The sequence below is a fragment of the Ceratotherium simum genome, chromosome 34, assembly GCF_057802395.1.
Source record: "Ceratotherium simum simum isolate JZ-2026a chromosome 34, ASM5780239v1, whole genome shotgun sequence".
NCBI lineage: Eukaryota > Metazoa > Chordata > Mammalia > Perissodactyla > Rhinocerotidae > Ceratotherium > Ceratotherium simum.
Genome location: NC_141933.1, coordinates 4735171 through 4745901, shown reverse-complemented (window position 1 = coordinate 4745901; position 10731 = coordinate 4735171). Strand labels below are relative to the sequence as shown.

The 10731-nt window shown below is 55.8% G+C and overlaps 1 long non-coding RNA gene across 1 annotated transcript; it reads left to right on the top strand.

Moving 5' to 3' along the window:
- The first annotated feature begins 6464 nt into the window (after window positions 1-6464).
- LOC147912523 (uncharacterized) lies at window positions 6465-7958 on the top strand. Its single transcript, XR_015549784.1, has 3 exons — window positions 6465-6831; window positions 6943-7043; window positions 7440-7958. It is a non-coding gene; the product is annotated as an uncharacterized LOC147912523 (long non-coding RNA).
- Window positions 7959-10731: the final 2773 nt, after the last annotated feature.

Genomic DNA, 10731 nt, shown 5'->3' with positions numbered 1-10731 from the left:
CTCCACCTCCTTCTATCCTGGGGCCAAACCCACTTCAGAGGAGGGCAGGAGTAGAAGGGGAATGTGCTGGAGACAAACAGGAGGACTGTCCAACACCAACTGCTCCCGATTCCTCAGGCTGGGGCGACCTGCTGAGAAAACACAGGGTGGGGGCTTGGTGGGGGCAGGGCCAAGGTTGGGGGGTGGGAGGGCACTCAGGAAGCGGAGGGTGAGATGGGGGTGAAGGTCCATCTCAGAGGAACAGACCCTCAGAGAATCTCAGAGCAGCAAAGGATCCTGGGAATATCCCATGCAGCCCATCACTGAAGGAGGCCCAGAGAGGGCGCACGGCTGAGTCTCGTCTCCCAGCCCGTCCAGGCCGAGTTGGCAAAGACACAGGAAGCAGGATCACGAGCACCCTGGATCTCCACCCTGGGGGCCCGAGTGGGGCTAGGCCCGAGAGGCCACCGGGAGATGCCTGGGGGCCCCGTCGCCTAGCGACTGGCTCCCCGCAGCCCCAGCGGCCCTTGCCCTGGGTGCTGCCCACTCCTGACACTGGCTCTGAGCACTTTCACTGCTGTTCTGCATGAATAAGCGCCAGGCCTCCTGCCAATTGTCCCCCTCTTAAAAGGCAGCCCTGGCGAGAGGCCTTTTCAAGTGGGATCCGCAGTGCCACCCAGGCTGGGCGGGCATTGTTGGGGGGCTGGGGTCCCGGCTCAGCAGCTGAGGTCAGGGGGCCACCCTGAGCCTCTCGATGGAGGCTTCACACACTCGGCCGCGGCTGTCCTGTTTATTAATCTGCAAAACTCGCGCCACCACCTTTAGAGGGGGGATGGAGTGAAAAGGATGTCCTTTGAGGAGCGGCTTTGAAGGCGTAGTCCTGGGCTCCTTATTAAATTGATTTTAAAGGGCTGCAAAACCCACGAGGGGCCAGCTTACCCAGGAGCCTCTGGCGCCGGGGTGGAGGCTGGATTTGGGATGCGCCAACGGCTGGTGGGGTGGCTGGGCAGGTGGCCAGCTGGGGTGGGCGGAAGGACGTGAGTCTTGGGGGTGCAGAGAGTGGTCTGCCTTGAATGTGCATTTGCACGAGTATCCCCTCTACCACACACACACACAGCTGGATCCTAGTGGAATGCCCTGGAAAACTGGCTGTCCTGGACCAGCAGGTGGGAAAAATCAGGAAGGGCAGGTGGGCTGGACCCCAAGATCTGGGCAGGGATACTGAGGCGGGCCCAGGGGTCTGGGCTACAGGGCAGGGGCCCTGAGGCTCCCCATCACCAGCCCATTAGCTCCAAGTTGGGCCCACCCAGGGCACCAAGCCCCCTCTCGGGCTCTCCCAGAGCGGGTGGGTTCCTCCATGGACCCCTCAGCCCAGGGAGGACAGTATCCTGGGAAGGCAGTGGGAAGGAAGGTGGCCCCTCCAGACTGAGGGGCTCCCAGCCCCCAAAGGCTCTATCTGCCGTACACACCGAAATGTTTGCAGGCGAAAAGATGTAGCAATCTGCTTGCAGCGATCCAGGATTGGGGGTGGTGTCCCGAGTTCACTCCGCTTCTCTCTCTCCACTTCTGTAGTTGTTTACAATTCTCCATAACAATTTTTTAAAGGCACTTGAGTCACAGTTTCTTATAAAGCTAAACCTTTGTCAACTCTATGACCCAGCACACACACTCCTGGGTATCTACGCAGGAGAAATAAGTGTGTATGTCCACACAGAGACTCGCACAAGAAGGTTCAGAGCAACTTCATACATCACAGCCCCAAACTGGACACACCCGCACGCCCATCGGCAGCTGAATGTGGTACAGCCACGCAATGGACTATTGCCTGGTAATGGAAAAGGACAAACCACGGATAGATGCAGAATCTCAAAGACATCATGCTGAGTGAAGGAAGGAAGAGAATGTGCTATGTGGTTCTGTTTAAACCAAGTTCAAGAGCAGGCAATGCTAATCTATGGCCATCAAAGTATTGACCAGGAAGGGGCACGAGAGAACTCCTAGGGGTGGTGGGAATGTTCTCTGTCTTGATCTGGGTGGTGGTGACAGAGGTATATGCATATGAAAGAAGTCATTGAGTTGTCACCTAAGATCTGGACGTTTCACTGCAGGTGAATTGTACCTGAATTAAAAAGAAGTCAACTAATTCCGATGGGAAGATGGAGGTGAAGGGGAGGGATGGTGGCAGGCAGACCCCCAGCTTGTAGCATGGATGACCCTGGCCTGTGGCACCGGGAGAAACTAAAGTCCCATCTCCATCATGTGCTGTGTGACCCTGGGTGAGTTCCTCCCCATCTCTGAGCCTCTCTTCCCACATTTGCCAAACAGAGTCACCCTCCAGCCCAGGCCTGGGGCCTGGCACACACAGGACGTGCTCCCTAAACCCTCCCCCAGCTCAGCCGGCCTCTCTCTGCCAGCCCTGGCTCCTCCATCGCCCGTGCCGGCATCTCCGTGTGACTAGAACCGTGCACCTCGTCCCGTCTCTGCTTAGCAAGGCTCCCTGAGGCCCGCCGTGTGCTGTGGATGGGGAGACAGACCCACACGTGCACACCAGGGGGGTCCCGGGAGCGACAGTTCTCCCAGTCCTGCAGCAGGAGGCCCGTGGTCCACGTCGCCACCTAGTCCCTTTAAAGCTCATCTGTCCCCAGACCTAGGATGCCCCTGGAGGTGACAGGGACACTGTGTCCCTGGCCTGGAGAGCAGCTGGCCCCGGGCTGTTGATTGAGACCATAGCAGAGTCACGCCTGGTGGCCTGGACCCCAAGCACCAACGGGCAGCAAGGTGGCCTCGGGAGGGAGCGGGGGCAGGCAAAGTCGAGGGTGCCCCAGGCTCCATGGAAGGAGACAGTGGGACTCACGGGGCAGGGACTCTGTGCCCTCCGTCATTGCTGAGTGTCCATAGCCAGGGCCACCCCTGTGACGAGGGGGCAGCACTGGGCGGGACAGCCTTTCTCCTTGCCCTCGAGGAGCCTGCCAGCTGGTAGGAGTCAAGGTGGCTTAAATGATGGGCAAAGCTAAAATTCCAGGGCTCCAAAGGGGAGCAGGTGAGCATATCGTGGGGGTCCAGTCTGATCCCAGTGGAGGGATGGTGAGGTGCAAAAACGAGAGGCAGATGAGTATCCCACAGACAGAAAACACCGTGCAAAGGCCCTGGGGTAGCCCAGGGCAGGGCTCACAGGAGGATCTGAAGGCGGGGAAGGTGCTGGAGAGGTTGGCCCTGTACCACAGAAGGAGCTGGACTTTCAGGGGGCCCTGGGGAGCTAGGGACGTCTGCCAGCAGGGGGGCCTGGCCGGAGTCCCCCGACTGCCTATCTCAGCCACCCCCCGTCCTCTCCCCCTGCCCCGGCTGCCCTGTCCTCCTTCCCAGGCCTCTCCCCGCCACGAACCCCGAGCCCAGGGGAAGGAGAGACTCTGGCAGGCCGTCCACACTCAGGGCCCGTCCACAGCCTCTGCCCTTCCTTGGGCCTGGGAAAGGAGGCGGCTTCTGCTCCCCTCCCCTGAGGGCCGGAGGGCGGTGGGGCTGGGGGAGGAGAGCTGTGGGAAAGATCCGAGTCCCCCGGGGCCCCGACTTGATCCTTGCGGCTTCTTGCACCAGATACAGATTTTGTGTCTCCACTGAGCGGCCCCTGGGAGCAGGGTCAGAGCGGAATCCCACCACCTCGCTCCCAGCCCCCCTCTGCCATGGGGGCGGCGGCGGGCAGAGCAGGGCCCAGGCCCCTCTGCAGGCCAGGAGACTGAGGGGACAAGCCCGGGTTTAGGTCCGGGTCCCTCAACTGCTAAATAGGGTGTTTTCCGTGTGGGTCCTGCAAACTGCGGCCACAGGCAGCCTTGAGAAGTCCCACGGGGGCACGACTCACAGTCCAATTCACAATCTCGTATCTGCTCCATCCTGTTTCCTGCTGGTCCCCCCTCTGGACCAGAAGCTCCCAGGGGGCAGGACGTTCGTCTGTCCTTTTTTTGCTGAGGAAGATGGGCCCTGAGCTAATGCCCGTCTTCGTCCATTTTATAAGTAGGACGTCACTGCAGCACGGCTGATAAGCGGTGCGTCAGTGCGCACCCGGGATCCGAACCTGTGAAGCGCAGGCTGCCAAAGTGGAGCACGCGCACCGCTGCGCCACCGGCCGGCCCCTTGTCTGGCCCTTTGACCGGCGGGCAGAAAGACCGGGCGCCAGCTGCACTTGGTGCACAGACGGGCAGGGGCACAGGGCGGGAGGGGGCCGGCGGGCAGCTGGCCACTCCTGGAAAGGGCAGACAGGCGGAGTCGGCGAGGGAGTGGGGGCGAGGGCTGGGTCCTCACTCCTCCTCTGCCTCCTCTGCCGCCCCCAGCGCCGGCCCCGGGCCCCCTCACCGCAGAGCACGGGGCTCCGGGTGGTCACGGCCCCCCCAGGGACTGGGCCCGTGTCCTGCGGATGGACAGCGGGACGGAGGCAGCCAGACACCCCTGCGCGCCTCCCGAAGCCCCTCCTGGAGCCCCCCACACGGGGCACTTGGCCCCGCTGGCTCCCATTGCTCGGGACCCCCGACCCTCCTCCAGCCCTGCCCCCACCACACAGAGCCCGGCTGGTCCTAAGGCCCGAAGGCGCCCGCTTGGCCGAGCAGGCATCTCTTTTGCTCCAGGAAAGCCCAAAAGGAGGAGCCCGGAAAACCTGTCCGTGAAAAGAGAAGGTGCTCAGGGGGCAAAACAATGACCCTTGAGAAGATCTTTCCAGAAACTGCTGGAGCCGCATCCCCATGCAGCCTGTGGGGCCTCCACCTGAGGAGAAGGGGGCGGCCAAGATGGCACATGTGGCCTTGCCTCCTCACACGTGGCCACCCGGCCACAGGAGTATTTAGACTAGGGTGAAATAATAACACGACCTCTGTGCCGTCTACAACGAAGCGTGCCTCTCAGGCCGTCCCCCAGCCGGGCTTGACCCCCGCCCCCTTCCTTCACTCAGCTCACAACTAGTTATTGAGTGCCGTTTGTATGCCAGGCTCTGGGAGTACAGTGGTGACTAAACACAGACACGGTCCTTTCCCAGCTGGGGTATAAGTCTAGTGGGGGAGAAAGACACTAATCAAATATTAAATAAAAAATGCAAATAAATACAAAACGTCAACGACGATAAGTCCTGTAAAGGAGAGAGGTACGTGCTGTTCTGAAAGGCTGTAGTGAGTAGATTTGTCTGGTGGGGAAATGAGGGAAGACTTCTCCCAAGGACGTGGCCCTGGAGCTAAGAGCTGGAGCTGGAGAAGGAGCGAATAGCAGAGACAGCCTGTGCAAAGGCCCCGTGGTCGGGGAGAAAGTGGTTCATTCAAGAAATTGCCAGAAGGACCAGCGTCAGTGGGGAGAGATGGAGGCAACCATGCAGGGAGATGCTGACCTTGACACTGCATCTCTGTCAAGAGCAGCGGGAAGCCCTGCAGGGTATTAAGCACGAGCAATGATAGGGTCACATTTCATGGCTCACAGACATCCCTCCGACCACAGTGTGAGCCGGACACTAAGGTAAGGGTGGCTGCAGAATCCCACACTCCTAGTCGTTTTGATGTGGCTGCCTCAGAATGTCTCCTCAGGATCCTTCCCCAGGATCCCTAATCAAGATTCTTTCTCAGAATGTCTCATTAGGATTCTCCTCAGGATCCTTCCCCAGGATCTCTCCTCGGGATCCTTCCTCAAGATGCCTCCTCATGATCTCTCCCCCGGATCCCTTCTCAGAGTGTTTTCTCAAAAGGCTTCCTCAGGATCCTTCCTTGGGATCTTTCATCAGGATCCCTCCTCCGGGTCCCTCCCCTCGGATCCCTCCTCCGGGTCCCTCCCTCGGATCCCTCCTCCGGGTCCCTCCCTCGGATCCCTCCTCCGGGTCCCTCCCCTCGGATCCCTCCTCAGGGCCCCCTCCCAGAGCGCCCGCGGCGTCCGGTTGGCCCCGCAGCACGCCCCTGCGAGGCCCGGCTTACAGGGACCCGCGAGCGTGGGGAAGCGCAGCCGCGTGACGAGGAGCGGGAGGGCGGGGAGGAGACGGGGGAGGCCTGGCGCGGGGGCTGTGGGGGGCGGCTGAGGGGACACAGCGGGGGCCGAGCAGGGTGACCCCCGGGGGCTTGGGCAGGCCAGGGGGGCGGGCGGCGAGGAGCGGGAAGGAGGCCCCCGCGACATGGCGCTGCGGCGGTGACGCTGGGGACTGGGGAGGAGGGCCGCTTCTCCTCAGGGGCCCCGGCGCCGCCGGGGTCACGCCAGTCAGCCGACGGCGCCGCCCCTCACGTGCCCACGGCGGGCGCGGCCGGGCAGCGCCGAGCCGCGCGGGTTCCACGCTCGGACGTTTCCGCTCCGGCGCCCGGCGCTCCCCGCGCCCGCCTCCCCCGCCCGCATTGCCGAGGCGGCGCCGCCCGCGCGCTGGCCGCTCCCTCCTCCCGTCGCCGCGCGGGCTGCTCTGGGGCGAGGGGAGTGCGCGTGCGGGCGGACGCGAGTGTGTGTGCGAGTGTGTGTGCGGGGGGGGGGGTGCTTATGTGCCTGTGCGCCTGTGTGTGTGAGTCACGGGCTTCCCTGTGACTTCATGGACGCGCACCCACGTGTGTGAGCTCACACGCATGTGCCCGTGAGCACCTGGGTGTGCGCGGAACACAACCAATAGGAGGTAGATATCCAGAAAGAGATTTATTCTGAGGACTCGGCTCACGTGATTCTGGAGGCTGACCCGTCCCAGGATCTGCAGTCAGCCGGCTGGAGACCCTGCAGGGCCTGGGGCTCAGTTTCAGTCTGAGTCCAAAGGCCCGAGACCCAGGAAGAGCCGATGTTTCAGTTCAAGTCCAAAGGCAGGAAAAACTGATGTCCCAGCTCAAGGGCAGTCAGGCAGGAGGAGTTCCCTCTTACATCAAGAAGGTCAGCCTTTTGTTCTGTTCAGGCCTTCAACTGATTAGATGAGGCCCACCCACTTTGGGAAGAGTAATTTGGTTGACTCAGTCTACTGATTCAAATGTTAATCTCATCTAGAAACCTCCAGACTCTCACAGACACATCCAGAACCATGTTTGACCAAATATCTGGACCCCTTGTAGCCCAGTCAACTTGACACATAAAATTAATCATCTCAGGTAGGTAGATGGATGGATGAGAGGTGGGCGGGTGAATGGGTGAATGGATAGGGGTGGGTGGGTGGGTAGGTGGATGAATGGGTGGGGGTGAACGGTTGATGCGTGGGTGGGTAGGTGGGTACTGTGGATGGGTCAGTGGGTAGATAAATGAGTAGGGGAATGGGAGGGGGGCTGGGTGGAAGAATGGGGAATGGGAGAGTGGACGGAGGGGTAGGTGAGCAGGTAGTTGGAGGGCTGAGTGGGTGGATGGAGGGGTGGGTGGAGGGGTGAGTCAGAGGCCGTTACCGGGGATACCTGCACCCACTGGGCTCCCCGAGGCAGAGGAGAGACGGCAGGAAGGAAGAACAGGTCCACCTGGGGAATACAAGAGGAATTTACCCTACTTTCATTCTGTAGGAAAACCCAAAACCTGAGAACATTCTAGGTCCCCACGACATGCAGCTGCCTCCCGTCCCATCCCAGACCCTGCCCATTGGGGTCCTTGGGCGCCACTGAGCTCCCTTCAGCCCCTCCACGAGCGTCCTCCAGGCCTTTGCACATGCGGGGCCTGCTGCCGGGTACCCTCTTTCCCCCAGCCAACCCTCCCTTCCCTACCTCGGCCCGATCCTTCAGTTGTAGCTTCAACCCCACCCTCTGGGAGGCCCTCGGGACCCCCTGCTCCTCGGGCTGAGGCGGGCGCTGTCTGCGGTGCTGCCCCAGGGCCCCGTGCCTCCTCCAGGCCCTGCAGGAGGGTGACATGTCAGGGGCTTTGGGAGTAGCGTGCTCAGCATCAGCTCCTTCAATAAAGGAGGCACCAAAACCGTCGCAAATGAACCAGGAGCTACGAGGACACTGGGAGGAGTCGGAGGGGGAGGGTGGGCATGTGGCCTCTCTGGGGATGTCACCTGTTCTTGAGCATCTGGAGGATCGTCTTGTGGAGGGACATTCATCTTTACGACCCCAAGATGCAGAACTGGACCACGGGCGGAACAGGGAGGGTGGGGAGCTCCGGGGAGACCGATTTGGGAAAGTAATGGAAGAACTTTCTGGCACGCAGAACTTTCCAAAGAGAGCAGGGACCCCGCGGGTGGAGGAGGTGAGCTCGTTGTCAAGCTTTGGCCAGATGCTCCCTATAGGGGATGGTGAACACTCAAGGCTCCCCCAGCCCAGGTGTGGTGACCTCCATCTGTGTTTTGTGCTTTGAGGTCCTTGTCACACAGGAGGACCTCCGATTTCCCAGTCCTGAGGCTAACCTCCCTGCTAATAACAATTACTATCCCACGGAGAGCATCCACTCTCCGCACATCCGGTCACTTCTCTGCCCTCTGCTCATATATTGCCTCAAACCCACTGGTTCATAACCTTTGGGTGCTGGAGGCGCGCGCTTGAGGCAGAAGGTGTGAGCAACGTGGCCGGGCCAGCAGCCGCCCCCCCTCCCCATCCTTATAACAATCCACCTCTAATTTTTTATGGTGGTTAAATATACATAAAATAATATTATTTTAGCCATTTGTAAGTATACCGTTCAGTGGCATTAAATACATTCAGTGTTGTGTAATCACCACCGCTATCTATACCAAAACATTTTTGTCATCCCAAACAGAAAGTTAGCACCCATAAAACAATAATCTCTCTTTCCTCCTTCTCCCCGGTAACCTCTAATCTATTTTCTGTCTCTATGAATTTGTCTGTTCTGGGGACCTCATATAAAGGGAATCATACAATATGTGTCCTTCTGTGTCTGGCTCATTTCACTTAGCATAATGTTGTCAAGGTTCATCCCTGTTGTAGCACGTATCAAAGTTTTCTTTCTTTTTATGGCTGAATAATACTCCGTTGTATGGATAGACCACATTTTGTTTATCCACTCATCTGTTGATAAGTCCTTGGTTTGTTTCCATCTTTTGTCTATTGTCAATAATGCTGCCCCAAACATGGGTGTACAGTTAGCTGAGTCCCTGCTTTCAGTTCTTTTAGGAAGATACCTAGGAGTCAAATTTCTGGGTCATATGGGGTCATATGGTAATTATGTTTAACTTTTTGAGGAACCACCAAACTGTTTTCCATAGTGACTGCCCTGTTTACATTCCCACTGGCAATGCCCGAGGGTCCCAATTTCTCCACATCCTCGCCAACACTTGTTATTCCCCCACCCTTGTTTTTCCTGCCACCCTAGTGGGCATGAGGTGGTATCTCAATGTGGTTTTGATTTGTATTTCCCTAATGACTAATGATGATGGGTATCTTTTCTTGTGCCATTAGCCATTTGTCTGTCTTCCTTGGAGAAATGTCTATTCAAGTGCTTTGCCCATTTTGGAGTTGGGTTGGTTGCTTTGTTGTTCTTGAGTTGTAGGGGTTCTTTATATATTCTGGATATTCATCCCTTGTCAGATATATGATTTGCAATTATTTTCTCCCATTCTGTTGGTTATCTTTTTGCTTCCTTATTGGTGATAGTGTTCTTTGAGGCACAAAAATTCTTAAAGTCTAATTTATCTATTTTTTTCTTTTTTGCCTGTGCTTTTGGTGTCATAACCATGAAATTGTTGTGAAATCCAATGTCATAAAGATTTTCCCCAAAGTTTTCTTCTTAAGAGTTTTATAGTTTTAGCTCTTAAGTTTAGGTCTTTGATCCATTTTGAGTTAATTTTTGTATATGATGGAATATAAGGGTCCAACTTTTTTCTTTTATGTGTGGATATCCATTTTTCCCAGGGCCACTTGTTGAAAAGACTTTCCCCCATTGAAAGGTCTTGGTATCCTTGATGAAAATCAATTGACCATATATGTGAGTCTTTATTTCTGGACTCTGCTTTTTATTTCATTGATCTATATGTCTGTCCTTACGCCAGTACCCCACTGCACTGTTCTAATTACCGTAGCTTTGTAGTAAGTTTTGAAGTTGGGAGATATGAGGTCTCCAATTTTATTCTTCTTTTTCAAGATTATGGTGGCTCTTTGGGGCCCCTTGAAATTCCATATGAGTTTGAGGATTGGCTTTTCTGTTTCTATGAAAAGGCTCTAGGAATTTTGCTAGGGATTGTGTTGAATCTTTAGATCACTTTGGGTAGTATTGACGTCTTAACAATGTTAAGTCTTCTTATCCACAAACATGGGATGTCTTTCCACTTCTTTAGATTTTCTTTCATTTCTTTCAGCAATATTTTATGGGTTTCAGCATATAAGTCTTTCACTTCCTTGGTTAGATTTATTCCTCCTAAATAGTTAATTCTTTTAGATGCTATCATAAGTGGAATTGCTTACTTAATTTCCTTTTCAGATTGTTCATTTGTGGTGTATAGAAACAAAACTGATTCTTGTGTGCAAGTTTGCTGAATTTGTTTATTAGTTCTAGTAGCTTTCTTGTGGGTTCTTTAGGATTTTCTATATATAGGATCATGTCCTCTGTGAAGAGAGATAGTTTTACCTCTCCCTTTCCAGTTTGGATTTTATTTCTCTTTCTTGCCTAATAGCTCTGGCTAAAACTTATAGTACCATGTTGAATAAAAGTGTTGAGAGCAGACATCCTTGTGTTGTTTCTGATCGTAGGGGGAAAGCTTTCAGTCTTGCACCATGAGTATGATGTTAGCTGTGGGTTCCCCATAAATCCCCTTCATCATATTGAAGTATTTTCCCTTTATTCCTAATTCTCTTAGAGTTTTTATTGTGAAATGTTGTTGGATTTTGTTAAATGTCTCTTCCACATCAA